Source organism: Phyllostomus hastatus, unplaced genomic scaffold, assembly GCF_019186645.2.
Source record: "Phyllostomus hastatus isolate PE091 unplaced genomic scaffold, TTU_PhHast_1.1 phas_contig_16, whole genome shotgun sequence".
Taxonomy (NCBI): domain Eukaryota; kingdom Metazoa; phylum Chordata; class Mammalia; order Chiroptera; family Phyllostomidae; genus Phyllostomus; species Phyllostomus hastatus.
The window spans coordinates 2205306-2231635 of NW_025333643.1; the positions used below are offsets into that span (position 1 = coordinate 2205306).

Here is a 26330-nt window from a genome sequence, read left to right on the forward strand (position 1 = left end):
CATTTTGGCCAAATAATTCTTTGCTGTGGGCGATGTTTAGCAGCACCCCTGGCCTCTACCCACTAGAAGCCAATAGCAGGAGATAGCCAATATATTCATAATGTCCAAATCAATAAAGTTATTGTTGGAAATGAAAAATGGGTCTTTTATTTTACAGAAAAGATGTAACACCCTTTTTGGCCAACCCAGTAGTGGGTGTCCTGATCAGTGGCACAGCCTCCTTGGTTACCCAGGCTCAGTACTCGAGGTCCATGCCTATCCTCGTGTATGCTGTGTATATCCTCTTGTAGTTGAGCCTTGATTGCTACTGTCACATCAATGGGAGGGATTTAACCCCAGAATAATCAGCTGCAAGGACTGGCTGTGACCACTGACGACTGTGGAGGATTAGCTGGGTAGGGGCCCACCCCACAGAGCAGGTCTTACTTTACTGTGGTTCTAGTGCTCACTGAGTCTATCCCTTGAGTGTGTTGTGTGTGGAGATGGTTAGGTGGTGATTCTTTGGCATGGTGTGAAGCTTTCCACTGGGTGTGCTGGCTCTTAGGCCTCCCAGGAGGGGCAGGACAAGGTCAGCCACTACCGGGTTCTGCCCAGAGCCACCTGGCATGAGCTACAAAGCGACCTGCAGATGGCTACTAGTTGTGCTGGGCTTGGAGGTTCCCAGGTGAGGCTAATCTGTGAACTGAGGTCAGAAGTGGCAGGGCCTGGAGACATTTAGGAGAGGTTATGAGGCACACTGAGACCAGTTGCTGCCTGTTTGAGAGATTTTAGGAAAATCTGAAGCATGAGCCAGGACTGGAAAGGACATGGGTGGGCCTGAAAGTTGGCAGAGCCTGTTGGAATCACCAGGTCGGGGTTAAGGGTGTTAGCCAGGGGGGTGGAGACTGAGATATGGTGCCTGTCCTCTGGCATGTTGGGGTAGGGTCTCAGAAAAGGAACAGTGTCCTCTGCCAGCACTTCTCTCTGGGAGAAATCTGCCCCTCCAGCTCTTGACCTTATGCAAGACAATTCAGTTCCTCCCTGTATTTCCCTCATGCCTTTCTAGCTGATACCCATCACTGGAGTTTAGAGGGAGTGAGTCTCAGTAAGTCTGTGCCCAGGCCCTTTAAGAGGAGCTGCTTTGGACTCTAGAAACCTATTTCCCTCAGCCTCAGTCCTTGCTGGTTTTTACAGCCAGAAGTTATAGAGACTTCTCTTCCTGGTACTGGAATCTTAGGATGGCAGTCCTGGTATGGGGATGGGACTCCTTGCTTTTTAGGGGGTATCTCCACGGCCAAGATATCCCTCCTGGTTTTTATCCTCCACACCTAGGTGTGGGACCAGCATATTACATACTTCTGCCACTCCTGCCAGTGTTGATGTGGCTTCTGTTTTAATTCCCTAGTTGTAGGACTTCCATTCAGCCAGATTTCAAGGAGTTCTGAATGATGGTTGTTATATGTAGTTTAGTTGTAACTTTGAAGTGGTAGTGGTAGGAAGCAGGTACAACATTTATCTATGCTGCCGCCTTGCCTGGAAGTCCTCTGCCCATTTTTTGAATTGGGTTGTTCTTTTTTTTTTTAATTTTTTTTTAAATGTTCAGTTCAGTGTTTTGTTTTGTTTTAAGATTTTATTTATTTATTTTTAGAGAGGGAAGGGAGGGAGAGAGAGAGAGAGAGAGAGAGAGAGAAACATCAGTGTGCGATTGCTCGGGGTCATGGCCTGCAACCCAGGTATGTGCCCTGACTGGGAATCGAACCTGCGATGCTTTGGTTCGCAGCCCATGCTCAATCCACTGAGCTACGCCAGCTGGGGGCGGGGGGGGGGTGGGTTGTTCATTTTTTTGTTATTGAATTGTAGGACTCTTTCCATATTCTGGATAATAATTACTTATAAAATACATGATTTGCAATTATTTTCTCCATTCTGCATTCCTCTGGCTGCTTTTAATATTTTTTCCCTTATGTCTGGTTTTAAGCAATTTGAATTTGATGACTCCTAGGTAGAATTGTAATTTTCTTCAGGTTTCTGCCCTTTGTGTTTGTTGAGTTTCTTGGAATTTTGGGTTTATAGTTTTCGTCAAGTTCGAAAATTTTTGGATATTATTTTTCCAAATCCTGTCTTCCTTCCCTCAAGATTTGAATTACACATGTATTATTAGCTCCTTGAGTTTGCCCCATAGCTCAGTGATGCTCTGCTCTTTTTCTCCAACTTCTTGTATTCCAGGTTTCATTTTGTATAGCTTCTAATCTTATGTCTTTACATTTCACTAATCTTTTCTTCTGCATTGTTTTATCTGCTGTTAACCCCATCATTGTATTCCATTTCAGCCCACTATATACAGTGTTGGGCAAAAGTAGTTTTACAGTTGTGTTGTGCAAAGCAGTTTATTCTTTTTTTGTATGAATATCATCTTTTATTTTTAAAGATTTTATTTATTTATTTTAGAGGGATGGGGTGGAGGGAAAGAATGAGGGAGAGAAACATCGATGTGCGAGAGATACATTGATTGGTTGCCTCTTGCATGCCCCCATCTGGGACCTAGGCACGTGCCCTGACTGAGAATCAAACCTGTGACATTTTGGTTCACAGGCTGGTGCTCAATCTACTGAGCCACACCAGGGCAAACAGTTTATTCTTGTGTGTGTTATTACTTATTAATTATTGTACTTTACATATGAACAACTGTAAACCTACTTTTGCCCCACCCTGTATTCTTTAATTTTCAGTTTGGTGGAAATGCATTGATTTGGCAGGTATCAAGAAATATTGCCTTAATTGTTTGCCCCAAAGTATAACATTCCTAAATCTGTAAGATATCTAACAAGAGTACACAAAGCCACCCAATATATCACATTAACTTTGATGTCCCTTCATTTCCACATTAACTTTGTTTTCCTGCCAGACCCCAATTTATATTTTTGTATGGTTATTCTATATATTCTGCTGACATAGACATCTTCATTAGTAGTTACACAGTATGTGTTTTATAAGGCACCAGAGTGCTTGATCTATTTGGCAGACTACCTAATATTTGTGTTTGTTTGTATGATATGATATGACAATCATCTTGTTATAAAAATATGAAGTAGATTTTTATATTTTACTATACTGCTTCTTTATCATTAATCAGAGATCTGGATCACCTGCTGAAGTGTACCTTTGACTGCTGTTGTCATTGATAACCCCATTGTCAGTTGGTCAGCCCACTTGTATTTACCTCCCTGTGATCTTTTAATGTTCACCAATACCAACTTGAAAAATTTCAAGACGGATGACTGGTGATTGTTTGCCAGCCAGTCATTTGTATTCAGTAGTATTTCTTTTCCTTCTCTTGCTCCTTTGTCCCAGCAGGTATTGCTATCTTGAGAAGACATAACCACAGTTAGTACTTTCTTCAGATGCTGACACTTGGTGAACAGCTGCTCTTGATAACAAGATTTAGAAGACACAGTCTCCATCCTCCCACATTGGATCCCTTTTCATATGGATCTTCTATTTCTATGTCTTTTTAAAAAATAACTTCTTGGGAAACATTTTGGATTACAACTTTTCATCCTCATCTATGCAAAGAAAAGGAAAGCTGTTGTGCTGGGATTTTGAGGAGGTATGTTTTTTTTTCTTTTATTGCAAAATCACATCACTTAGGCATGGAGAGAAGTAATAAAATGTTACAACCTTGATTCTTTCCTCAGTAGAGTTCAGTTCTCAATTCACTTGCCCCATCTTCTTTTCTATTCTCTCTTTTTTCTAGCAATTGTCACAGCTTAGTAAGAACTTTCTTGATGTACATTATAACAACTAATTAAAAAATATTTTTTTTCTTTTATTGATTCTAGAGACGGGGGAAGGGAGGGAGAAAGAGAGGGAGAGAAACAGCAAGGTGAGAGAGAAACATCTACCTGTTGCCTCTCGCATTTTCCCCATCAGTGGACTGAACCTGCAACACAGGCATGTGCCCTGGCTGAGAATTGAAGTCACAACCTTTTGGTTTGCAGGATGATGACCAGCCAACTGAGCCACACTGGCCAGAGCTATAACAACTAATTTCTTAATTTCCTCCTAAATGTCATTGGACCCTGGGTTAGACTTAATAAGTAACAGGAAGAAAATTGAAGTTTTATTCCTTGAGTTGAGATGTGACTTTGTTGAACTGAGTTTGTTCTCATTCTGCATAGATACTAAATGGTTTGGGTAAGTTTAGTATCTTCAGCATAATATATGGCTTTATGATTTTATAGTCTGTTTCAATACTATTTGCAAGAGAAGAAATGATATTGTAGAAATAACAGACTTCAGTCTCAGTTTTGACATTATTGCTGTCATGCTTTGACAGTTAAAGTATGTTTTCTCACCTCTAAAATGGGCTTTTTGTTATTTGCTTGACAAAGACTTCTAGGGATTGTTGAGGATCAGATGAGAAAACTTTGTGTAGAAGACTATTTTGTTGTTATACAACAGCAATATTCAACTGGTGTGCTGCAAGAATTTTTAAAACATGCAATACCTGACTATTTTGTCAGGGACGCTGACCTCTGTTCCCTTAGATTGTCAGATAAAATAATGATAACAGCCAGCACAACAGTAGTCCAGTGTGAATGCCCTGTCTGGACCATAAATATATAGGTCATATAATAGATGTGCATCTTATTGGTCATGTTGCATAATTAGGTTGTGTCTGATTGGTTAATATGTGGTGTCAGAGATCACTATATACAAATCCAGGCACCTGATTTTTTAAAAAGTAACTTTGGAGCCAAAAGAATAGGTAATACTTTTTTTTTTTTCAAATCAATCAAAATTATACCTTTTTTTGTCAGGTTGGCAAAAAATACATATTTTTTTGGTGTGCCACAGAATTTTAGTGATTAGTTTTTGCTTGCCATGAGGTGGAAAAGGTTGGAAGTCTCTGATATAAAGAATTGTTTTCACATTGTGGAGAGCTGTAAAGCATATCTCTTTTAACTCAAAGACTCAGTTTTTATTTTTGCAAACTTTTATGATACAGTCCCATCATGAATCAGATTTTTAAATTTCTATCCTTAATCATTGGTGAACAGTAGTGTTTACAGTGCCTAAATAGGGCACAGTATATTTTAAAAAGTAGATTTGTTGAATGTGATGCTGAGAAAACATCAGTTTGCATGGTAAGGACCCATTTTACTCAGTCTATTGGATAGTGTTTTGAAGAGAAATCTTATTTGTTTATTGTTTTATGCATTTAAAAATAATTGAGTCGGTACTGGGGAAGAAAACTGACAAAAATCTCTGCCTTCATAGAGCTTATTTTATATATCATATGGGAAGATAGACTAGACAAGATAAGTAAGCATTCAGTTTTTTAACCTATGATGACAATTTCTAATGAGACAAATAAAAGTAGGAAAGAGGAATAGGGCATATTGAGGTAGGGACCAAGTACTCACAGCCAGCCTCATAGATGAGGAAACCTTTCAGTAAAATCTTGAAAGAGGTGAGAGGGTATAAGAGAAGCGCATTCCAGCCATAGCAAATGGCAAGTGCAAATGTCCTGAGACATGAAGCTTGCCTGAGGAATGGCAAGGGTTGAGGAGGATGGGTGCTTCTATTGTGTTGCCTTATGCAAATACTTTTCAAACTTTAATGTGCCAGTAAATAACCTCAGATGTTCTTGTTAAAATTCAGACCAGTAATTTTGTAGACCTGAGGTGGGGCTCATTTCTGATAAACTCCCAATTGCTGCTGATCCTGTTGTTCCTTTTCAGGACTTAAACTGAGTGAAATGGAAAGGGAAATGGAAAGTCTTTGGAGGGTTTTGGGCTGTGATATGATATGACCTGATTTCCATTTTGACATTATCATTACTCTGGCTGCAGTGTTGGATAGACTGGTGGTGGACTGGGCAAGGGCAAAAGCAGGAAAAGCAGTTAGGAGGCTATTGCTGTAATCCAGGTGAGAGAAGATGACAGTTTTCATTAGGGGTGGCAGTGAATATGGTGACACATGGTCCAATTCTGGATATATTTTTCAAGTAAAGACAGCTAGCTTTGCTGATAGATTGAATGTGTGTTGGAAAGAAAGGAAGGAGTTAAGGACAACTCCAGAGTTTTTGCTTGAGTTTCTGGAAGGATGCCACTGCCATTTATTGAGATGGGGAAACCTGATAGAGGAACAAGTGCGGAGAGAAAGAACAGTAGCGTAGTTTTGGATATACTGTGTTATAGATGCCTATTAGACTTAGTAGAGGTGTTGAATAGGTAGTTTGGGGTTATGAATTTGGAATTCAGAAGAAAGGATTTGCTAGAGGTTTACCTCTTGGTGGTGGTGTCAGACAGATTGTATTTAAAGCCAGGAATCTGGATGATATCACTAAGTGAGTGAGTTGAAACAGAAGAGGTTGAAGAACTTTAGTTAACCCTGGAGTAGATTAGAATTTAGAGGTCTTATATTATTTTTTTTTCAACAAGGCATATCTTTTTTTGTTGTTTTTTTTTTTTCTCCTAATCCTCCCTTGAGGACATGGTTATTGATTTTAGAGAGAAGGAAAGGAAGGGAGAGGGAGGAAGAGAAACATGGATATGAGAGAGGAACATCTCTTGGTTGCCTCTCATATGTATATGTCCCTGACCAGGGCTGAACCTACAACTTAGACATGTTCCCCGACTGGGAATCAAACCCATGACATTTCATTTTACAGAACAATGCTCCAGCCAACTGAGCCACACTGGCCAGGGCACAACAGAGCATCTCTTAAGACAAGTATTTCAAGGGCGTAATTTAAGACATGTAGAGTTTATAATTTTATAATAAAAAATAAAGCTGGCTATAATGTAGGAATATATGTTTTAAAACTAGGTTTAGTGTTTAGCTTTGCCACTTTTTGTGTGCCGTGGGAAACTTAATTTTCACATCTTCTGTTAGGGGCAGTATCTACATTTTAGACTTATATACCCTGGAAATAATTTATCTTAAGCTTAGTACCTGGCACAAAGATGGTACATAGGTGGCATAAGTGAATGCTAATTATTATTAGTACTGTTTTGCAATATTGCTTTAATTTTGGGGGTCTTCATGTGGGGCAAGTTAAATTGGGAGTTTATATTAACAAATCCATTTGTATCTCCAAGATTTGGAAATATAGACTAGGAATTAACTACTGGTGTGTGTATTTTTTTTCTCACACCACAACCGATTGTCCATTTCTGTAACACCAAGTGAGTGTCCAAACAATTCAATTCAGTTCTGACTCTACCTGTAGTTAGTGTTGGATCCTACAAGTTTAAGGGCTCAGTTCCACAAGACTGCCCCCATTGTAGATGCCCATTGCAAGCCCTGAGCCACCTGTAATTCACAACAAATTTTGGCTTCTCTATAAATTTGGGGTTCTCATGACCCCCTCCTCAGGTTTGATAATTCCCTAGGATGACTCACAAAACTAGGGAAAACCACTTTACCAATGTTTGCAGGTTTATTATAAGGGATACAACTCAGAATCAGCTAAATGTAGGAGATGCATAGGGCAATGTATGGGAAGTTTAAGTACTCATCATCCAGAAGCTTTCTGAACTCCTTTGTTTTGGGGGTTTTTGTGGAGGTTCTATGAACTAGGAGGTTCTATGAACTAGGAATGATAGGTTAAATCACTGGAGTTTGTTATTAACCCAGTCTCCAGCCTCTTGGGCTTTCCCACATTGGAGGCAGGGCATGAAAGTTCTAACCTTCTACTCATGTGCTTGGTTCCTCTGGCAACCAGCTCCCATTCTGGAGCTATCTTTGGAGCCCACCAAGAGTCACCTTATTAGCATAAACTCAGGTATGGTTGAAAGGGATTTCTTCCAGATAACAAAAGACTTATCCCTCAGGAAATTCTAAAGGTTTTGGGAGTTCCATACAAGGAACCAGGGACAAAGACCAAATATATATTTCTTACTATACCCCACTACTATTACATAAAACCAGATCTTGTTTTTAGAGCAGAGGGCTGAGTTCAGAACATCAGTGTTGAATTTTCTCTAGGTCATTGATACGTTTCTTTATTGGGCCATGGTTTTGATTCTTGGTAATGTAAATAACATTTGTTTTGAGATCTGTGGATGAAAGGTGCCATTGAAACAACTAAATGCCATATTCCTGAGGGATCTTTATCAAATTTCAGTAGTTTCTTTTTCTGCCTAGACTTTTGTCCTCAGATGGCTGTACTTTAATCTTGTGACAGAGCTAATTTTTTAGTGTGATGTGACAAAAACAGATCATTTTCCCAACAGGATAAGGCTTATTTTTCTTAAATGACTGGGTCATGAAATTTGGGTAGAGATGTCTTTTGGTCTTATTCTTTTTAATGGAGGGAGAATGAAAGGGAGAGAAACATGGATGTGCCAGAGAAACATCGATCAGTTGCCTCTTGCACGCCCCAACTGGGTACCTGGCCCACAATCCAGGCACGTCCTGACCAGGACTCCAACCAGCAACCTTTCCATTAGTGGGACAGTGCCCAACCCATTGAGCCACACTAGTCAGGGCCATCATGTGCATTTTTATAGCCAGGACAGGAAGGGTAAATTGTTGGGAATTCCAAATCCTTTCCTGCTTTAAAGATTTTTTTTCTCTGCTTATTTTAACATGCTTGTTAGACCTGTGGATACTGTCTTGTCCTAGTGTAGAAATTTGCTTAGAGAAAATTAAGTTTTAAATGTTAAGCATCTATGGGAAATATCGTGGGACACAAGAGTGGGCACTTGTCTGACATAGCATCTAGCACTCAGTAAATATCTGTTGCTTTTTTAGGAATTAGAAGCTTCAGTTCTAGCCTCTGCTATCAGCTACCTGTGTGACCTAATTAGAACCTCATTTGTCATCTTTAAAATGATTAGAATCCCTTCTAGCTCTGATTCAGTGACTTAGTTTATTCTCAGCCCCCTCACCCTCTTTTTTTAAAATTTAGTTTCAGTATGGCCTTGAAGTCAATTTCTTGAAAAGAAATACATAGTCACTGGATAGGCTGTAGGGCAGGTGTTGTGAAATAACCCACTCTCCGGCTTCAGTTATTTGCTTGGCCATATGTTCTTTCTTTACTCTGGTAGAGTTACCTTAGATTTTTCTGTTTGAACTAGTTTGCCACTAGATACTGATCAATAAACACATTTCTTAGCACCTACCCAAAGACTATGAAGTAGGAGCTTCATGAAATGACTGATCGTTTTCCAGTCATGTATATCCCTAAATGGCATAATGTATAGTATAGTTCAGGTTCGGAAAAGTAGTTAAGCTGTAGTTTTTTAAAAAAGTATTTACTTGAGCAGATTTAGAAAAAACTGGCTGGTTGACCAAACTTTTTCAAAATGTTCATGTATTTTCCCCATGTTTTAAAATATGTCATGTTTTGACAATGAATGTAAGTATACTGAAGAAGTATAGTGTTAGGATTGTCACATTTCTAATCTGATTTTATTTAGAGTTTGCTTAATATCTTTTTGTAGCTAGACAGATTTGCCTTGCTCTTTCAAATATTCTAAAGTAACAATTGCCTTTTTCTCTTGTACTTTACAAAATAACTGTTTCTTTTCCATGGTTTTAGTAATTAGCCTTTTGTTTCTTGTGGTCCTGAAATGAGATGATAGACTTGGCCATTTAAAAAGTAAAATCAACTTAAATTTAAGATTGATGTCAATATTTACTGGCCCCCAAATTTTTCAAAATGGTCTAATATTTGCTAGTAAAATGAGAAACAAAATAATGTATATTTTTTCTGGTATATGGCAATGCGGAGGCAAAGGAGGATTAGAAAGCCACAAATCAAGGATACATATTCAGACCTACAATTGAGTTACTAAGTATTTGTTGAATGCCAGCTGTGTGCTTATTTCTACTGATTTTTTTTTATTTTAATTGTCATTCAAGTACAGTTTTCTGCTTTTCCCCCCACCCCAGCCCAAACCCCCAGCCCTCCCCATGTCCCTCCCATCCCCCCATCCCCATTATGGTCCATGTGTCCTTTATACTTGTTCCTGCAAACCCTTCACCCTTTTCCCCTGAAATTCCCTCCTGTCTCCCCTCTAGTCACTGGTAGCCTGTTCTCAATTTCTGTGTCTTTGGTTGTATTTTGCTTGTTTGTTTGTTTTATTGATTAGGTCCCTGTTAAAGGTGAGATACATATGGTATTTGTGTTTCACCGCTTGGCTTATTTCACTTAACATAATGCTTTCTAGTTCCATCCATGCTGTTGCAAAGGGTAGGAGCTCCTTCTTTCTTTCTGCTGTATAGAATTCCATTGTGTAAATGTACTGTAGTTTTTTGATCCATTCATTTACTAATGGACACCTAGGTTGCTTCTAGCACTTGGCTATTGTAAATTGTGATGCTGTGAACATTGGGGTGAATAGGTTCTTTTGGGTTCTTAGGATATAATTCTAGCAGTGGAATTGCTGGGTCAAAAGGCAGATCCATTTTTAGTTTTCTGAGGAAATTCCATACTGTTTTCCACAGTGGCTGCACCAGTCTGCAATACCACCAACAGTGCACTAGGGTTCCCTTTTCTCCACAACCTCTGCAACACTTGTTTGTTGCTTTGTTTATGATGGCCATTCTGACCAGTGTGAGGTGGTATATCATTGTGGTTTTAATTTGCATCTCTCTGACAGCTAGAGATACTGAGCATCTTTTCATGTGTCTCTGGACCCTCTCTATGTCCTTCTTGGAGAAGTGTCTGTTCAAGTCCTTTGCCCATTTTTTTAATTGGGTTGCTTGTCTTCTTAGAGTGGAGTTGTGTGAGTTCTTTATATATTTTGAAGATTAACCTTCTCTGTGGTATCATTGGCAAATATGTTTTCTCATACAGTTGGTTCTCTTTTTATTTTAATACTATTTTCTTTAGCCATGCAGAAGCTTTTTATTTTGATGAAGTCCCATTTATTTATTCTTTCCTTTATGTCCCTTGCTCTAGGGGACATAGCAGTGAAAATACTGCTGCATGAAATAGCTGAGATTTTCTTGCCTATATTCTCCTCTAGGACTTTTATGGTGTCACAACTTATATTTAAGTCTTTTGTCCACCTTCAATTTATTTTGTGTATGGTATAAATTGGTGCTCAAGTTTCTTTTTTTTTTTTTTTGCATGTGGCTGTCCCGATCTCCCAACACCATTTGTTGAAGAGGCTATTTTTACTCCATTTTATGTTGCTGCCACCTTTGTGGAAAATTAATTGACCGTAGAGACTTGGGTTTATTTCTGGGTTCTCTATTCTGTTCCATTGGTCTATCTGTCTGTTTTTATGCCAGTGCCAAGCTGTTTTGATTACAGTGGTCTTGTAATACAGTTTGGTATCAGGTGTTGTGATCCCTCCTACTTTGTTCTTCTTCTCAAAATTGCTGCAGCTATTCGGGGTCATTTATGGTTCCATATAAATTTTTGAAGTGTTTGTTCTATATCTGTGAAATATGTCATTGGTACTTTAATAGGGATTGCATTCAATTTGTAAATTGCTTTGGGTAGTATGGACATTTTGATGATGTTAATTCATCCGATCCATGAACATGGTATATGTTTCCATTTATTTGTGTCTTCCTTGATTTCTTTCTTCAGTGTTGTATAGTTTTCTGAGTACAGGTCTTTTACCTCCTTGGTTAGGTTTATTCCTAGGTATTTTACTTTTCTTGTTGCTATATCAAATGGGATTTTTTTTCCTGATTTCTGCTTCTGATGTTTCATTGTTGGTGTACAAAAATGCTTTTGGTTTCTGGATATTGACTTTGTGTCCTGCTGTTTTACCAATTTCATGTATTAGGTCGAGCAGTTTTTTGGCAGAGCCTATAGGATTTTCTGCGTACACTATCATTTCATCTGCAAACAATGCCAGTTTTGTTTCCTCCTTTCAGATTTGGATACCTTTTGTTTCCTTTTCTTGTCTGATTGCTGTGGCTAAAACTTCCAATACTATGTTGAATAGAAGTGGTGAAAATGGACAACCTTGTCTTGTTCCTGATCTTAGTGGAAAAGATTTTAGTTTTTGCCCATTGAGTATGTTGTTGACTATAGGTCTCTCATATATGGCCTTTATTATACTGAGGAATGCTCCCTTTATTCCCACTTTGCTGAATGTTTTTATCATAAATAGGTGCCGTACCTTATCAAATGCTTTTTTCGAATCTATTGATATGATCATGCGATTTTTGTCTTTGCTTTTGTTTATGTGATGCATTATGTTTATTGATTTGTGAGTATTGTACCATCCTTGTATCACTGGAATGAATCCCACTTGGTCATGGTGTATGATCTTTTTAACATATTGCTGAATTTGGTTTGCCAATATTTTGTTGAGGATTTTAATGTCTAGGTTCATCAGCAATATTGGCCTGAAGTTTTCTTTCTTTCTTGTGTCTTTATCTGGTTTTGGGATTAGGATGATGCTGCCTTCATAAAAAGAGTTTGGGAGTTTTCCATCATTTTGGATTTTTTGGAATAATCTGTGAAGGATAGGGGTTAGCTCTTCCTTAAATACTTTGTCAAATTCTCCTGTGAAACTGTCTGGTCCAGGGCTTTTGTGTATCGGGAGTTTTTTGATTACTGCTTCAATTTCGTCTGCTGTTATTGGTCTGTTCAGGCTTTCTGCTTCTTCTTCATTGAGTTTTGGAAGATTATATTTTTCTAGAAATTTGTCCATTTCATCTAGGTTTTCAAATTTCTTGGCATACAGTTCTTTGTAGTAATTTCTTACAATCCTTTGTATTTCTGTGGTATCAGTTGTAATTTCTCCTCTTTTATTTCTGATTTTATTTACTTGGGTCCTCTTTCTTTTTTTCTTGATGAGTCTGCTTAAAGGCTTGTCAATTTTGTTTATCTTTTCAAAGAACCAGCTCCTGGATTCATTGTTCTTTTAGTCTCTATGTCTTTTAATTGTGCCCTGATCTTGGTTTATTTCCTTCCTTCTACTTGCTCTAGGCTGTCTTTGTTGTTGTTCCTCGAGTTTTTGTAGGCATAGGGTTAGGTTGTTTATTTGAAATGTTTCTGTCTTTCTTAGGTAGGCCTATATTGCTATGAACTTCCCTCTCAGGACTGCCTTCATTGTGTCCCATAAGTTTTGGGTGGTTGTGAGTTCATTTTTGTTTGTTTCCAGAAACTTTCTTATTTCTTTCCTAATCTCATTCTTACCTATTCATTGTTTAATAGCATGCTATTCAATCTCCATGATTTTGAGTGTTTTGGGTTTTTTTCCTTGGGGCTAGTTTCTAGTTTCAGTCCCTTGTGGTTGGAGAAAATGCTTGATATGATTTCAGTTTTCTTGAATTTGCTGAGTCTTGTTTTGTGTCCTATCATGTGATCTATCTTTGAAAATGTTCCATGTGCATTTGAAAAGAATGTGTATTTAGCTTCTTTGGGATGAAAGGCTCTATATGAGTCAGTTAAGTCCATTTCATCTAGGGCATGTTCAGCGCCACAATATCTTTGTTGATATATTGTTTGGAAGATCTGTCCATTTTTTACAGTGGGGTGTTAAAATCCCCTACTATAATTGTATTGCTGTCAATATTTTTCTTGAAGTCCTTCAAGATTTTCTTTATGTTTTTGGGTGCTCCTATGTTGGGTGCATATATATTTACAATGTTTATGTCGTCTTGGTGGATTCTTCCCTTAAGTATTATGAAGTGATCTTCTGGGTCTTTCTTTATGGCCCCTTTTTTGAAGTCTCATTTGTCTGGTATCAGTATTGCTACCCTGGCTTTTTTTTTTTTCCTGTCCATTTGCTTGGAAAATTTGTTTCCAGCCCTTCACTTGTAGTCTGCATAGGTCTTTTGTTCTGAAGTGGGTCTCCTGTAGGCAGCATATATGTGGGTCATGCTTTCTTATCCATTCAGCTATTCTGTTCTTTTGATTGGAGCATTTAATCCATCTACGTTTAAGGTTATTATTGATAGATACTTATTGCCATTTTTTCGTACCTGTGTTCCTCTCTCTCTCTCTCTTTTCCTTCCTTTCCTTAAAACAGCCCCTTTAGCATCTTTTGCAGAGCTGGTTTGGTGGAGGTGTATTCTTTTAGACTTCTTTTGTCTGGGAAGCTCCTTGTTTGGCCTTCTGTCTTGATTGAGAGCCTTGCTGGGTAAAGTAGCCTTGGTTGCAGGCCTCTGGTTCTCATTATTTGGAATATTTCTTGCCACTCTCTTCTGGCTTGGAGCATTTCCATTGAGAAGTCAGCTGCTAACCTTACTGGGGCTCCCTTGTATGTTACTTCCTGTTTCTCCCTTGCTGCCTTTAAGATTCTCTTTTTGTCTTGGAATTTTGACATTTTAATTATGGTGTGTCTTGAAGTGGTCCTCTTTGGGTTCCTCTTGATTGGGACTCTCTGTGTTTCCTGGATTTGTGTGACTTTTTCTCTTATCAAATTAGGGAAGTTTTCCATCATTACTTTTTCAAACAGGTTTTCTATCCCTTCCCCTTTTTCTTCTCCTTCTGGTATCCCTATTATGCGGATATTATTACATTTCATGTTGTCCTGCATTTCTCTTAATCCCTCTTCATTCTTTCTGAGCCTCTTTTCCTTTTCTTGCTCTTTCTGGTTATTTTTTTCTACCTTGTCCTCCAGCTCACTGATCCAATCATCTGTTTCATTGAGCCTGCTTTTGATTCCTTCAGTGTTCTTCAGTTCAGAAATTGTATTCTTCATTTTCTCTTGGTCCTTGTTGATAGTTTCTATTTCCTTTCTTATGTTGATATAGTTTCCAGTGAGTTCATTGTAGTTTCCCTGGAGTTTTTGGTAATTCCCTGTGAGCTCATTGAACCATTACTTTGAACCATTACTTTGAACTCACTATCTTACAGTTGACTTGCCTCTGTTTCATTTAGCATTCTTTCTGAGGCTTCCTCCTTTCCTTCATTTGGGGATTGTTTCTTTGTCTTCCCATTGTTTGTGAGACTCTTCTTGTTAGACTCTGCTTCTTACATTGATCTGTTCTGACTCCTTGGGTTTATGGTGTGAACTTCTATGGTAGAATACCTGTGAGATTCAGTGGCGCAGTCTCTTTAATCTCCTGAGCTCCCTGGTCTTGGGCTGTCATTTATGTTGGCTCTCTGTATATCTTTGGGCTTTGATTGTTGTTGGATCTTTCTTTGGTGGGTCTTACCCTCCAGCTGGTTAACTGAGGATCACTCCATCCACTATGTTTTGTATTCTGTTGTGCAGGTGTGGACAAGTTGTGTTGAAGCTGATTCTTCTGTGTGTACAAGGTTTTGAGGCTTCTCTCTTACTCTTGTTCAGTTGTTTGTTGTGGGTAATTTCTCTACCTTCTAGTTGTATTTCCAGATTGGTCCTGGATTGAAGTTAGTGTGGCTTCCACTCCTTCCTTCACCTTCCTCCCAACACAATTCTTAATCATGTGGCCAATTCAGGAACGTAATTATTATTTCGATATCATGTCCCTCATTCCATGAGTGAAAGCCTGAGGCTCAGAGAGGTCAAATAACTTTATTTAAACATCTGTGCGCCTGTAAGCAACAGAGCTGGAATGCAGGCCTGTTCTTATAGTATTTGCTGATGCTCTTTCACCATGTGGCCATTTGGGTCTGTGTGCTCATGATTGTTATGAACTTTGATATGACACCTCTCTTCAAGAAGCTTCCTTTCCAACATAGAGGAAAACATCTAACTTTTGAAGGTCACTTAATTTGTATTATGGAAATTCAGAGAAGGGAGACAATAGGTGAGTGCTGAAATGGTTAGAGGTGAACTTGGTCTTTGACCTCTACTTGGATAAATGTTGGAAAAAAGGGTAACATTACAGGTATGAAAAATAACATGAATGGAAAGCATGGAGATAAATTAATCTTATATTGTATGTTTCTGCATTTATGAGACTAACCTAATCTTTCTGTTGATGTTTTGAGCTTAGTTTTAATTAAGGTCAGTTTAAGATGTAAAAGGATGGATTTGGAGAGGTACGTTATTACCCCCATCCCCCTGCCTGCCAATTCATAGGTAGAATGAATTGGAGGGGGAAGAGACTTGTGCATAGGTGAGGACAGTTGGAAGGATCATGTTGTAATCCTGGAATATGGTCTCTCAGTCTATAAAGAACAGTAGTTTCATATCAGTATTAGCTGTACCTTCAGTTTACTGACTCTCTCTGCTTCCTGTAAATTTGTTTATAATTAGGCTCCATTGGTGATTTCTTCTTTCTTTCTTTCTTTCTTTTTTTTTTACCAGATTGAGCCAAAAACTGTGAGTGCAAGAACTTCCCACATAGAAGTTAAGGTTGTACCCTAGTAATGAGAAAAGCCTGCTGCAGCATTCTGAGTGGGAACCAAGATGCTGCAGCCACTACTTATATAAATGCCTGGCATTTCCTAAAATATGTGGTTTTATATTGTGCTTATTGCATACTAGGCCTTGTTCTGAGTATTTTATAGTTAATCTTTACAATGACTCTAAAGGTAGGTACCATTACAACCCACAAGGAAATTGAAGGTTAGCAAATTACTTATAAAGTGTTGGGCCCTGCAATATCTTTGAAGCCTTTTCGTTTGGATAGAGCTCAGGCTTGTTATGGTTGTACTTCGCACATTTGCATTCTAACTGCATCTTTGCAAATGATTACTTCTGTTAGTTTTCAACAATAGGTTTCTGTAAATTTTATCTTTGACTACCTGTAGAAGTCAGGGTAGATTTGGGGATAAGTAATGGTCCAGGAGTAATGTTTTGGTCCAAGACTGAGTAAGAAAAATATGAAACAAATGATAGGTGTTGGTTAGGTACACTGATCATATTTCATAAAATCCCTATTTTGTCAATTCTAAGAGTAATGCTTTTTAAAATTTTTAATGTTTTGAAATTGCATTAATAGGGCAGTATTTCTCCTCAAAAATCTATGATGCAACTATAGATGTGCCTTTAATCAATTGATAAGCTCTAGAATCAAGAAATTATAGTAATGTTTAGTCACTTTGATTTTATTTTTTAGCTAACACCCAGTGTCAGCATGCCAGTCTTTGCCCTTATACACACTCTTTGCATGTTTGGTACCAAGAACTACATTTTATTTTATTTATTTATTTATTTATTTATTTATTTACTTATAAAAATGTAATCCTTATTTTTTTGTTACCATTTAGCTCCCCATACTCCCCCACCCCCTAACAACCACCATACTGTTGTCCATGCCCATGATCCCTTTTTCCTTTTTGTTCAATCCCTCCCCACCAAAGCCCCCCACACACACATACTAGTTGTTATCTGCTCTCCATCTATGAGTCTGTCTCTGTTGTGCTTGTTAGTTCAGTTTGTTCATTAGATTCTGCATATAAGTGAAATCATGTAGTATTTGTCTTTCTCTAAATGGCTTATTTCATTTAGCATATTGTTTTCCATATCCATCTGTACTGTTGCAAAGGGTAAAATTTACTTCTTTTTTACGACCTCATGGAATTCCATTGTGTGAATGCCCCACAGTAGTTTTATCCACTCATCTATTGATGGACACTTGGGCTGCTTCTATATCTTGGCTATTTTAAATAATACTACAATGAACATAGGTATGCTTATGTTCTTTCAAATTGCTTTTGGTTCCTTCAGATATATTCCCAGAACTGGGATTGCTGGGTCAAATGGCAGATCCATTTTTAATTTTCTGAGGTATCTCCATACTGCTTTCCACACTGGCTGCACCAGTCTGCATTCCCACCAGTGGTGCAAAAGGGTTCCCCTTTCTCCACATCCTCACCAGTACTTGATGTCTTTTGTAGTTATTGATGATAGTTTTCAACAATACATTTCTGTAAATTTTATCTTTGACTACCTGTAGAAGTCAAGGTAGATAGGGGGATAAGTAATGGTTCAGGAGTATCGTTTTAGTATCTTCATTGTGTTTTTTATTTGTATTTCTCTGATGATTAGTGACATTGAACATCTTTTCCTTTTTTTTTTACTTTTTTAAAAGAATATTTTATTGATTATGGTATTACAGTTGTACCATTATTTTTTCTCCCCGTTATTCCTGTCTGCCCTGCAATCCCCTTACAGCCAGCATTTCCTCCCCTTAGTTCATGTCCATGGGTTGTACATGTAAGGTCTTTGACTTCTCCATTTCCCATACTATTCTTAACCTCCCCCTGTCTGTTTTGTACCTACCATTTATGCTTCTTATTTCCTGTACCTTTTCCCCCATTCTTCCCCCACCCCTGCTGACCCTCCACATGATCTCCATTTCTGTGATTCTGTTCCTGTTCTAGTTGTTTGCTTAATTTGTCTTTTGTTTTTATTTTTTAGGTACAGTTGTTGATAGTTTTTAGTTTGTTGTCATTATTCTGTTCATAGTTTTTATGTTTTTCTTAAATAAGTCCCTTTAACATTTCATGTGATAAGGGCTTGGTAATAATGAACTCCTTTAACCTTATTTGGGAAGCACTTATTTCCTGTATCTGCTCTCCCATTCTAAATGATAGCTTTGCTGGATAGAGTGATCTTGGATGTAGGTCCTTGCCTTTCATGGCTTGGAATACTTCCCAGCCCTTCTTGCCTGTAAGGTCTCTTTTGAGAAATCATCTGATAGGCTTATGGGAACTCCTTTGTAGGTAACTATATCCTTTTCCTTGCTACTTTCAAGGTTCTATCCTTCTCTTTAATCTTGGGTAATGTAATTATGAAGTGCCTTGTTTTGTGCTTCCTTGGGTCCAACTTTTTGGGGACTTGCTGGGCTTCCTGGACTTCCTGGAAGTCTGTTTCCTTTGCCAGATTGGGGAAGTTTTCCTTCATTATTTATTCAGATAAGTTTTTAGTTTCTTGCTCTTTGTCTTCTCCTTCTGGCACCCCATGATTCGGGTGTTGGAACATTTAAAGTTGTCCTGGAAGTTCCTAACCCTTTTCTCATTTTTTTGAATTCTTGTTTCTTCATTCTGTTCTGGTTGAATGTTTATTTCTTCCTTTTGTTCCAAACTGTTGATTTGAGTCCTGGTTTCCTTTCTTTCAATGATAGTTCCCTATATATTTTTCTTTATTTCACTTTGTATAGCCCTCACTTCTTCCTTTATTTTGCGTCCATACGCAACCATTTTTGTGAGCATCCTACCAATGTTTGACCTTTGCATCCGATAGGTTGTTTATCTCCTGGTTGCTTAGTTGTTTTTCTGGAGTTTTGATCTGTTCTTTCATTTGGGCCATATTTCTTTGTCTTGGTGCCCCTGTTACATTGTAAGGGGTAGAGCCTTAGGTATTTTCTCCAGGTGGAGCAACCCACTTTGCTGCATTGTGGTGCTCTATGTGGGGTAGAGGTCAGAGAGGATACAATTCTGGTTGCTCGGCTTTACTCCCACTTTCAAGAGACCTGCAGTTTCTCCCACCCCCACAACCCTCACAGGTTTTTACAGCCAGAGATTCTGAGGCCTTATCTTGCCCAAGCTGGAACCATGAATTGTACAGTCTCACTTCCCAGTAGTTCCTCCTGATTTATCTGCACATGAATGTGGGATCGCCTGGTCCACCAGCTGCTACTTCAGCCACCAGTTCTTCCAGCCTCCACCTTTCCACACGTCCTCTCTACCTCGGCTACCCATCTCTACCCCTCCTACCGGTCTGGACGAATGTTTCTTCTTTAACTCATTGGTTGTCGGACTTCATACAGTTGGATTTTCTGGAAGTTCTGGTGTTTTTTGTTTTTTTTTTATTTTAAATTGGTTGTTCCCTTTTGGTTGTGCGAGGAGCCGAAGCGTATTTAACTATGTCTCCATCTTGGCTGGAAACAGATTTGCTTTTTGATGAAAACACTTATTACTACTGGGCACAGAACAGATTGAAGATGTACCAGAGTGAATGCAGGGGTACTGGTTAGGAAGCAGGTCTCTGATGAGAGATGATGGTGGCTTACTTAGACAAGAGTGATGTTGGTATAGAGAATAGAAAGGAATTAATTCAAGAATATTTAGGAGGCATAGTCAGCAGAATTTGGTAATGGGTAGAATATGAAGGGGCCAGGGAAGAGAAGGCTCTTAAGTTTCTGGCTTAAGCAACTTAGTGCCCCTCACTAAGAAAAGGAATACTAGAAGAGACAAGTTTTTTTTTTAGAGGAAGATCATGAATTAGGTTTTAGATACATTGAACTTGAAGTAATTTCTGGTGATAGTTCAAAGATGTCTTAATGAAGAAGGGAACTTACTGCTTAGATTTAGATATACCCTTTCACTGTGTTTGATATTATTTTGTTCATAAGATATAAGTAAATATACATGTGGAAATTGCTTTCTAATTCTGGCATATTTACAGGTACTTTTCCTGTCTTTCAGGTTTTTATATGTGTTGATATATAATGAAGTTTTAACCAAAGAGTAGGTATTGGGTAACACTTCCTGAATGAATAATTTTGTAAATAATTTTAATGCTTCCAGAAATACTGTTCTGCTTATTTTTTGTTGGCAAATAATTAAGGCTGACTTATTAATTGATATTTTCAGTTAATAGTATATTCCCCCTACCTAACAATTCCTTTCCCTCCCATATGCCTTCTATTCTTATTCTAGAATTTTTTAAATGTTAAGATAAAAATGAGTTTATTGCTCAGAAGCATGTTATTTAATAGAATCAGCATGGACAGATTTAAAAACGGCATTCTCCATGGTATTGTTTGGCTTTGAGCTATATTGTTCTCTGTGCTGGTTGGTTTATAATTTGATGAAAATAACACATCTGAATATTTTCTTTTTTATCTTAAAAAAAATAAAATATATTGAGTTTTTGTTGTATTGTCTTTTATAACTAAGTTGCCTTCATTTCTATTCAGCAGATGTTTGTTTGAAGGGATTTATGTGACAATCTTTTAAAATTTTCCCTGCTGGAAATTTGATCCACTCAATTGACAGCTTTATTTTTCTTTCCTCAAAAGCCAGAACTAGGCCTACAGGAAGGGAAGGAACTTATGCTGGAGCCACAGGCTGGTGCCATATAGGCCTGTGGGGGTGCATATTGAGAAGCTTTGCGATTGGTTGGCCTTGATCTGTCAGAACACATTTGGTCAACTCTGGCTGTGTGATGGTTTATTTATGTGCTTCTGAGAAGTGATTCCTGGGAATGAATGTATTATGAGCATAGTTTGGAAAATTGTTATATAGATTGCTTGGGGAGGGGGAAAAACACTCTGACAAACCCCACTGTTGAACAGGTGTTAGGTTCATTGGTTTAATTTTCTGTGAATGCTCTTCTCCAGTGATTAAACATTTGCTTCATCTCAGCAGCAAATGCCAGTATTTTGGATGCAGATTATTCCATAGAAGGGACTTTGTGTGATAGGAATACAAAATGTGAAATGAAATATCTGTATCTTAGCTTTAAGATACAGATATTTAAGTTTCTTCCCCCCCCCCCAAGAAGATATTGTCTACATCAATGTGTTAGGCATAAAATAAACTCTTCTGATTTGAGGAAAGCATAGGAGTTAAAATAGGATTTTTTTCTGATTTCTATTGATCCAGCTAGGATATGCATATTTTCATGTACTAAGAGCTATTTGTTTCACTTTTGATAAAACTGATTTTCTTTGTATGTTTTTGTTGACTGGTGTGACTTTTTCTTATTGACTTGTGGCTTTTTGTCCATTAAGGAGGTTAGCCCTTTGTAAAATGAAGTGCAGATTAGTTCTTATTAATTTGTCTTTTGACTTTGCTTATGGTGATTTTTGCCCTGATATATGCACACACATGGGCACACCATATATGTGTGTGTATAGAATTTAAATTATATGCACATATTTATATGTAATTTAAAGTAAATATGTCATTGCTTAAAAGGCCTCTTCACTTTGTGATAATAAAGTAATTCTATTCTAACAGTTTTAAGATATTTTCCCACCGCATTTAAATATTTGATCCATTTATAATTTATCCTATGTAATGTGTAAGATATAGATTCAGCTTTTTTTTTTTTCTAGATAGTTTCTTGGTGTCCCCAACTCTCTTTCTCTTTTTTAATCATGGTAAGTTTATTTAATAATCATTTCCCTGTTTCTTTTTTTAAAATATATTTATGCTATTACAGTTGTCCCAATTTTTCCCCCTTTAATCCCCTCCACCCGACCTGCCCTCCACTCCCATAGTCAATCCCCATACTGTTGTCCATGTCCATGGGTCCTTCATATATGTTCTTTGACTAATCCCTTCACCTTCTTTCAATAAGTCTTTGCCTCCACTCACCCCTCTTATAGCTGTCAGTCTGTTCCATGATTCTATGCCTCTGGTTCTCTTTTGCTCATTAGTTTATTTTGTTCATTAGCTTCTTCTTATGAAATCATATGGCATTTGTCTTTCATCACTTTTTATTTTTCAGTTACAGTCGACATACAATAATATACTAGTTTCAGGTATATATCCCAGTGACCAGATACCACATAACCTACCAAGTAATAATCATCCCAATAAATCCTGCACCCATCTGACACCACACATAGCTACCAGAATACCATTGCCTATATTATATCCTATGTTGTCCCTACATTATACCCTAAAGGGTTTTTTTCTAAGTTTGATGAGAGTATTTGCTGCATTTCACATTCCCATACCCATTCCCTAACAACCAGTTGTACTACTTAATCTCTTCACCTTTTTCACCCATCTTCCTGATCCCTCTCCCATCTGGCAACTGTCAAATGGGAGAGGGATGAAACCATCTCCCATCTCCCATCTGGCAACTGTTAAATGGGAGAGAGTTTCTGTTCTGCTTGTTAGTGTATTTTGTTTTTTTCGATTCAACTGTAGGTAGATATGTATTTATTGCCTTTTTATTGTTTGTATTTTTTTATCTCTTTTTCTTCTTAAAGAAGACCCTCCTTCAACATTGCATATAGTACTGGTTTGGTGGTGATAAACTCTTTTAGCTTTTTCTTGTCTGGACAACTCTTTATTTGTCCTTTGATTCTAAATGACAACTTTGCTGGGTAGAGTAATTTTGGTAGATCCTTGCTTTTTATCGCTTTGAGTATTTCTTGCCACTCTTCTCTGGCCTGCAAAGTTTCTGTTGAGAAATCAGCCTTCAGTCTTATGGGAACTCCCTTGTAGGTAACTAACTGCTTTTCTCTTGATGTTTTTAAGATTCTCTCTTTTATCTTTAACCTTTTGCATTTTAATTATGATGTGTCTAGGTGTGGGCTTCTTAGCATCCATTTTGTGTGGGACTCTGTGCTTCATGTGTTTGAATGTCTATATCCTTCATCAAATTAGGGAAGTTTCATTCATTATTTTTTCAAATAGATTTCCAATTTCTTGCTCCTTCTGTTCTCCTGCTGGCACCCCTGCAATGTTGAAATGCTTGAAGTTGTCCCAGAGGCTGCTTACACTATCCTCATTTTTTTAAATTCTTTTTTTCTTCTTCTTGTTCTGACTGGTTGTTTTTTGCTTCCTTATGTTCCAGATCATTGATTTGATTCTTGGCTTCATCCACTCTACTGTTGTTTCCCTGTAAATTATTCATTTCAATTAGTGTATCCTTCATTTCTGACTGGATCTTTTTTATGTGGTAAGGTCTTCACTGAGTTCCTTGAACATCCTTTTAACCAATGTTTTGAACTCTGCATCTGATAGACTGCTCATCTCCATTTTGTTTAGTTCCATTTTTGGAGTTTTGATCTGTTCTTTCATTTAGGCCATGTATCTTTGTCTCTTCATTTTGGCAGCCTCTTTGTATTTGTTTGTATGTATTAAGTAGAGCTGCTATGACTCCTGTCTTGGTTATATGGCCTAGTATAGTAGCTGTACTACAGTGGCACAGCCTCCCCTATCACCCAAGCTGGGTACTTGAGGTGTGCCCTTCTTGTGGGCTGAGTACACTCTTCTCTTGTAGTTGAGCTGTGATTGCTGTTGTCGGGGCAATGGGAGGGATTTATCCAGGCCAGTCAACTACAAGGACTGATTATGACTATTGACTACCAACCTCTATCCTCCATGGAGGATCAGCTGTGCAGGAGCAGGGTGGTGGTGCTCCCATGTGGTCTGTAGCTGTCCACTAGGTATGCAGGCTTTGGGGTTTCCTTGATGGTACTGGCCAAGGTCAGCCTCTACTGTGTTCTGCTCAGGGCCACCCTTTGTGAGCTATAAAGCAGTCTGAGATGGCTGCTACTTGCACTGGGCTTGTGGTGCTTTGATATGGTCTGGCTGGCCACAGGGTTGCTGCCTCTAGGGGCTCACAGAATGTGGAAGCCAATGTCAGCTGCTGCCTGTGACCTGGCTTGAACTACATAGTGGTGGTCTGCAAATGGCTGCTACTTGTTCTGGGCTTGGAGGTGCCTGGGAGAGGCCAAGCTGCAAACAGAACCCAACTGCCACTAGTGCTGGGCCTGGGGCCATTTAGCAAGAGGTCTTTGGCCTACCTACACTAAATGCTTTTCTCATTTGGGGTTTGTGAATCTTTGTGATATATTAGGATAGTCTGAAGAAGAAAAGGCCACTTGTATGGAAAAGTCACTGGAAGCTGTTTGAGTGGGCCTGAAAGTTGGATTGGGTGGGGTCTCAGGGGATTACAACAGTGGGGCAAAAGGTAGTAGATTGATGGATTCTCAGATTTGGCACCTATCTGAGCCTGCAGGGGCAGGGCTCAGTAAAGGAACATTTTCTGCCACCATTTCTTTTTGGGAGAAAGTTGCACCTCCAGCCTTTGCCCTAAAGCCAGACAAATTCAGTGTCTCCTGTATGTCTCTGTTGCCTTTCAAGTTGCTGCCCCAGTGCTGGAGCGAGGGTCAGAATGAGTAAGTCCATTGAATAAATTTCTCCATGGGCCCTTTAAGAGAAACACCTGGGACTCTAGAAGCTCTCTGTCTCAACCTCAATCCCTACTGGTTTTCACTGCCATACGTTACAGGGACTCATCTACCTTGCACAGAACTCTGGACTGAGGGTGCTGGAAGTCTTCAGGCCTAATGTAGGGCTGGGCCCCCTCACTCCTCAAGGTTGTCCTCTGAAGCCAAGATCCCTCCCATTTTTTAACCACCACGGATGTGTATGAGATCATCCTGTTTTGCATTTCTACCCACCCCCCTCCATCATTCTTGTCATGGCTTCTGTATATCCTTAGTTATAGGACTTCTGCTTGGTCAGATTTCATGTGGTTCTCAACGATGGCTGTTCTGTAGTTTAGTTATAACTTTGAGTGGTCCTGGGAGTGTGCCAGTACTGCATTTCCCTACTCTGCTGTCTTGACCAGGAGCCTTCCAGCTTGCTTTGTTTATTTATTTGTTTTTGTTGAATTTATTGGTGCTACATTGGTCAGTAAAACTGTGTAAGTTTGAAGTGTACAGTTCTACAATACATCATTTGAACATTTGCTGCATCATTTATCCCTCATTTACTCTCTTCCACCTGCCACCACTTCCCTTCCCTCTGTAGCTTTGCTTTTAAATAGACTATCCTCTAGATATGCTGAGTAACTAGCCTCATACACATCCTCCTCTATCTCTTGATTTTTGTTTCCAGGAGAAAAGAGGATATATCTTCACAGTTAACAAAGGAGTCTAATTTTTAGATTATAGGTCACATCAAAGAAGGAGCTATTTTGAAGGTTAAGAGCTTTCATTCTTGGTAGTTCATGAGCAAAGTCAGGAAGCTAAAATAAAGGATTCAGTGCTCTAGTAGCTGTCTCCTTAGACTGGACTTTTGGGGTGCAGATAAAAATTTGCAGGTTTTTAAAAGACTGTGAGTTTTATTAGAAACAAAGTAGAATGATCCAGGACCTTTCTTGTAGATACCCTTCAGGAGTGAGAGAAGATGAGGGAGGCAGGGAAGACAATGTCAAACTACCAGTATCAAGCCTGAATTTAATTTTTAGGTTCCTGAAAATGAAGTTAAATTAAAAAATCTAATGTGGTATATTATCTGAAATTATTCCTACATTTGCATTATATGCATAGGATTCATAGGTCTCAAACATTTCAATTATTTCTCTGTATGTACAGATAGATCTAATATAAACTCTGTGTAGGTGCTAAATGATAAGTAATCCACATTCTGTACATATGTTATACAGGATGTATGTACATCGAGAGACCTATACCTGTATCTTCATTTGGTCCTAAATTCATGGTCATGTTGTATTTACCTGCATTATTTTTCTAGATTTTTAAAAATATTTATTTATTTTTAGAGGAGAATGGAGGAAGAGAGGGAGATAAATATCAGTGTATGGTTGCATCTTGTGTGCTCACTACTGAGGACCTGGCCTGCAACCCAGGCATGTGTCCTGACTGGGAATCGAACCCGTGACCTTTTGGTTTGCAGGCTGGCACTCAATCTCCAGGGCTATTTTTCTAGATTTTTTTGTATATTTTTCATAGATACCCTATATTATACCTTATAATACTATACCCTAAAGGATTTTTTTCTAAGTTTGATGAGAGTATTTGTTGTAAGTAGATGCAATGAATGT

General features: G+C 38.4%; 1 protein-coding gene across 3 annotated transcripts in view; it reads left to right on the forward strand.

Moving 5' to 3' along the window:
* TMCC1 (transmembrane and coiled-coil domain family 1) overlaps positions 1–26330 on the forward strand; it is a 197754-nt gene that overhangs the window by 12025 nt on the left and 159399 nt on the right. For 2 of the 3 annotated variants that reach the window (XM_045832154.1, XM_045832155.1), the window contains exon 2: positions 3334–3586. The exons of the other annotated variant lie outside the window; for it this stretch is intronic. The gene's annotated coding sequence lies outside the window, so the exon portion shown is untranslated. The remainder of the gene's footprint in view (positions 1–3333; positions 3587–26330) is intronic. 3 annotated transcript variants of the gene reach the window in all.